We start from the raw sequence: 6,000 nt of genomic DNA, 5'->3' as shown, positions 1-6,000 counted from the left end.
TCTCTTCAGACTTGTTCTGGAGATCTGGTCCTAGATAAGGCAAGAAGGAAAAGAAGGGGGTGAGGGAAAGGGGTGAGAGAAAAGTCAAAAGAAAGAAAAACAGAATGAAGAAAAAAAAGAGAGAGAGAAAAGAAAGAAAGAAAGAAAGAAAGAAAGAAAGAAAGAGAGAAAGAGTTGTTGTATGTAAACAGTAATACTATTCTTTGCACAAATTGAGCACCCAGAGAACAGAATTTACAGACAAACTGATATTATAAAGGGAATAGAATAATTACCAAGTAAGCAATGGAATTGGCAAGTTGGTTGTATAGAAAATATACTGTGCTTTTATACATAAAAAGAAACACTCTATTGGTAATAGATTAGGTCAAAGAAAAAGAAAAAGAAATTAGGAGTTAAATAATTTCATAGAGAGTCTATCTTTATAACCTCAGAAGACAAAACAATTTTTTTTACATAAGACAGAACAACATAAGCCATAAGAAAATATGTAGATGTATTAATCTGTAGTAAAACTTAAAAGTTAAATTCATCAAAACGTTTTGCAAATTGAAGAAGAGGAGGAGAAGGAGGGGGAAAAAGGGAAGAAGGAGAAGAAGCAAAGTGGGAGAAGATATTTTTGACATATAATTTATAAAGCTGATAATAAAAAGAAACGTCAGTGGAGAGATGAAGTTCTTACAGAAGAGCAAAGATGAGTCACAAGAAGGCATTCATGACTTAGGAAATGGGTGTCTAAAACCACAGTGAACCCCTCCCTCACTGGGAAAAAGATAAAAGGGGACACAGAGATGGAGATGAAGGAAAAGAAGAGCCAAGTGGTGTTAGAGAAGAGGATGTGAGCAGATAGATATCATATAGATGTGTGTCTGATGCATTAGTACCAATAAAAAAATTAGTACAATCATCTAGAAACTGATTACTCTACCTTGGAAAGGGGCATACTTGAATATCCAGAATCAGACAGTGTAAAGCTCAGTTTATATGCTGAGTTTTTGAAAATCTTTGCATATGAACTTCAAGAGGCATGTACCAGAATGCTTACAGCAGAACTCTTTATAATAGTATCAATAACAAAATGGCAACAGCCCAAAGAGGGAAAAATAAATAGTGTTACTTTTACACAATGAAATGCAAGAAGAAACTAAAGAGAATTAATTATGGCTACTTACATATACAAATTTAATCTTAAAAATACAATGTTGAATGAAAAACAAAATCTAGAAAGATGAATTTAGATGAGATGTGTTTTGAAAATAAAAGAAAAATTCAATACATTATTTAGGAATATAATGCAATACAGATATAATCTTCCTCAATATTTTCAGGGAATTAATTGCTTTCAGGATTCCTTTTAGATGTTAAAATACATGGGTGCTCAAGTCTTCTGTAGAACATGCTGTAGGGCCAGCAAAATAGTTCAGCAGTTAAAGGTGCTTGCTGTCAAGCCTGAAGACATGAGTTCGATCCCTAGGACTCATGGGGTAGAAAAAGAAAACTAATTCTAAAAGTTTATCTTTGACCTCAACTCATTCACCCATACACACATAAAAATAAATAAATGTATGTGTGTGTATCTATATATATATATATATACATATACATATATGTGTAACTTTTAGAAACATGCTTCAATGTTTCTATAAAACTTCTATGCATCCTTCTGTGCATTTTTTTCCTTTGAGGCAAGCTCTTATTACAAAGCACACGTTGACTTCAAACTTGCTGTTTATCCTAGACCAGCTTCCACCTACTATCTTCAGACTCCCAAATGCTTCCCACACATTTTTTAATAAGCTCTATATTGCTTATAAAGCCTAATACAATGTAAATGCTTTGTAGATACTTATTATAGTGCATTATTTGGGGAACAATAACACAGAAGAAAGACAATACATAATCTGTATTGATTCAATGTTTTAAAAAAAAATAGTTTCCTTCTGAGGAGCTGGAGAATTGGCTCATGGCTCAACAGCTAAACTTACTGCTTTTCCAAAAGACATGAATTCAGCACCCATACTGAGCAGCTCACTCTTACCTGTAACTCCAGCTTTATGGGATCTGACACTCTCTTGTGGCCTCAATTGGCCAATATACACACTGCACAACTCCCCCCCATTACAACACACACAAATATTTTCCATCAGTGATTGATTGAATCTACGTGTGACTCTATGTATATACACAAGCCAGTATATTAATAACATGTAAAGTATGCTATATATAATTTAGATCATTCGTATGAGATTTAATAAATAGTTTAGCTTACACACACTGACCAACTACTGACAAGGACAGATGTACTTACTCCAGCAGAAAAACCAGATGACAAAAGATTTTATAAAGCCCATGGCTGTAGGTAACACTCTGTCCTTCACTGGGTAGTTGGTTCACAAATACTCCTGCAACATCTATCCATTTTTCTCTGTGACAGGTATATCACTTAAAACAGAAGTAGAGGAATAACCAGTAGGCATGTAAAGCACTAACACCGTGACTAAGGAGTAGAGAGTAAAAAAGACTGTGGAGAAGAGAAAATTGAGAAAACTCAGGCCAGAAATCCTTGATCTAGTTGAGACATGAAGTAGAAATCTGAGAACAAGTTAGAGGATTCTGAGCAGCTTGTAAAGAAAGGAGAAATGGAAGAAAGGAATGAGAAACGAAGGGAAGAGAAAGAGACAGAGGGACAGGAGGGAGGAAAAGGGCTCCTCTAAAACAGTGAATCTCCACAGAAAGCAGGCAGCTCCTGAGGATCACTGAAGCTCAGGCAGCAAAGGTGAAGTGTATAGAGTCAGGAACACTTCCTACAGTAACAAATTCTTCAGCCAAAGAAACCAAAAATGACTGAGCTTTGAGGTGAAGGCTCTCCTGGGGATTTCTCAAAACACTCAAAATGTGAGAGATTCTTGAGGATTTTGATTTAAATATGTGTGTAGCCTTCAGCCTGTTTTTTTCTTAATTCTAGGAAATTTATTCTGATTTCAAAGAAATAACAATTGCTCCATTCCCAAAGGTGGTTATTACAAGAGTTTATATAAAAATAAATGTATATAAAATATGTATCTATATAACTCATAGTTACATATTTATTGACTGTGCTAGCTTCCCGTTACTGTAACAAATTACCTGAAACAATTTATAAAAGGAATAGCATACTTTTAGCTTACAGTTTTGACAATTTTATCCCCATATTTGGCAACTCTATTACTTTTCTCCTATGGCAAAGCAGTAGAATATCAAGGCACAAGTACATAGCAGAAGAAAACCATTCTGTGAGGAAAAGAATAAAGAATGGAGAAAAGGTATGGAGTTTCATAATTTTCCTCAGGAGCTCCCCAATAACATACCAACCTACCCTCAGGCTCCGTTCTTAAAGGTCTCATTACTTCCCAGTAGGGCCATCTATCCCAGGGATCAGCACATGTTATCTGGAAAGACATTCAAGATTCAACTGAAGCTTGTAGATACTTCTCTGTATGAAAAACATTACACTAAAAACAAAAGTAAAAAAAACCCATTGACTGGCATTTAAAACAGTAACATCGCAAGGGCTGGAGAAATGACTCAACAGTTAAGAGCATTTGCTGTTCTTGGAGAGGACCTTGGTTAAGTTCTCAACAGTTTACAACCATCTATAACTCCAGTTCTGAGGAATCCAATACCCTCTTCTGACTTCTGTGGACACCAGGTATGCATGTTGTGTACAGATTTCCATACAAGTAAAACATTCACACATAAACCGAAATAAACAAAGCTTTAAAAATAAGTAACTTAAAAATGGTAATATCACAAGGAAGAGGACAAGATGGTGAAGATACTGGTCAGATGAATAGTGGCTGATGAGATGGCTCAGTAGGGAAAGGCACTTACCACCAAGCTTGAGGACCTGAGTTTAATTGCCAGGACCCACCTAATGTAAAGTGAAAACTGACTTCAGCAAGTTGTACTCTGATATTCATACAGGTACTGTGGCAAGTTCTGTTCCACTCATCACACACACACATGCACACACACATACACACACACACACACACACACATACACACACACAAATGTGATTTAAATTTTTAATAAAAGAAAATGTAAATATATATACAGTAAGAGATATGCTTCTTAATGCCTTATTGGATAGAAGACAAGCGAATGAATTATGTCTTCTGAATTGGCAGAAACTAATCAAAAGCAAAGAGACACGAAGTCACAGTGATGAAAGAATAGTAAGTTGTAAGAGAGGCTGAGAACATACAGGACAGATTAGGAGAAAGAAAAACCTAACTCTTTACACTTAAAAGACTAAAAGATAATTTAAGTTCCAGGTTGTAGAGATAATTGTTGGTAGCTAAAATAGAAGAACACATGCATAATACATATGGACATATATGCACATTTAATTAATGTACAATTAATGACTAAAGATGGCTTTTGAGATGTAGGATGGGGAGAAAACCAGAGAAGCAAGCCGAGACAATTAAGGACAGTGGACAAAAGCAGCGGAAGTGAGTACCTACCAGGGTTCTATTACTTTGAGATCTGAACGTCTGTGGACAACCATTCGAGTTGGGTAGCACCATAAAGGCAAAGCAAGTTAGACTTAGACATCAATCACAGTTGGGACGGAAGTGATCGATTTTGAAAAGAGTATGTAGAAAGAACTGATTCAGATTGTGTTATTTTTATTAACATGGTTAATTGTGTATGAATGTATCCTGGGTTCAGAAATAAACAGTCCTGATTTATGATTCTTCTCCAGGCATAAGTTCCAAATCATTTTTTTAAGCTATATCTTTATATCTGTGCTGAGCTTAGCCCAACTTACTATATAAATAAGACCTAATTGGTATAGTACGCTAATGCAATCTTTTTGTAAGGTGACATTTTCCACAGAGTCTGTGTATAATATCACCTTTTAAATTTAGCCCAGTTTTCCTATTATACACTCCAGTCACCAAGGGAAACATTATTTAAATTTTTCTCAGTTCCACATATACTCCAGCCAACCTGCTGCAGTAGAGTAAAATTGCAATATTACACTTTTATTTTATTACTAATACTAAGGTTAGTAAAAAGCTGAATATTAATACGTTGGTATCACTGATAATTTGGAAGGATTTAGAAGACTAAACTGCAGTTGGGTGGAGAGATACTGCTCTTTGCTTAGACCTTTCCCAGGAAGTCCCCTCAGCGCTCACTTTCCCTATGCAGCCTCCTCAATATTCCCATAGCAGGCTTGGTGCATTTCTACCTTGCTTCTTCCCGAAGGCTGTGTATACACCTACCTCTACTTCCCTTTATAAACCTGTTGAATCCAAAAGTGCATTTAATCACTCTTTATATGTCAACACCTACACGTGTTTTTGAGAAACAAGGAAACTCAGCATTTCGTTGAATGGTTGCATTAAGATAGGAACGGATGAGTAAATAATCCCCATCATCTTATTAGTGCGATCAAACGCCCCCGTGTCCATGCACTAGGATTTGGTGCTCTGTTCCTTAGAGATGTTCCTAGCATATCATTGTGTCCTAAAGAATTATGAAGTTTCTATGTAACCCATGCTGCTAATCTCCAATTCAGCCTTTATTTGAAAATTAATACTGCTGTGTCTTACGTGTCTGGAACACGTTATTATGCTCCCTGGTAAAAATTCCAATATGTTCTCGTAAATTTGTTTTTAACCTGTCAAGCATGCATCTCTCGCCCTGTTGCATACCTGTTCTATCCATTGTGAAATCACTAGGTTCTAAATTGCCAAGACATACTTTATTTCAACAGTAATTTAGTAGAAACAAAGCTACTGGTAGTTGGAAAGTGTTGTCTCATGTACCTCTGACCCTAGCTCATCTCCTCCTTTCCCTGCACCTACGGAAAAAGGACCCCAAACATGTATCACCCACATGAGTCTGTATCAGCAAAACACCATGTGAGTCGAACCTGCATCACCTGACATACCCAGAAACTTCCACTTCATTTGCTCCAGGTTATTGATATCCAAAGCATTAGAA

Source organism: Grammomys surdaster, unplaced genomic scaffold, assembly GCF_004785775.1.
Source record: "Grammomys surdaster isolate TR1022 unplaced genomic scaffold, NIH_TR_1.0 170, whole genome shotgun sequence".
NCBI lineage: Eukaryota > Metazoa > Chordata > Mammalia > Rodentia > Muridae > Grammomys > Grammomys surdaster.
The sequence above is the reverse complement of the archived record's forward strand: the minus strand, read 5'-3'. Positions refer to the sequence as shown.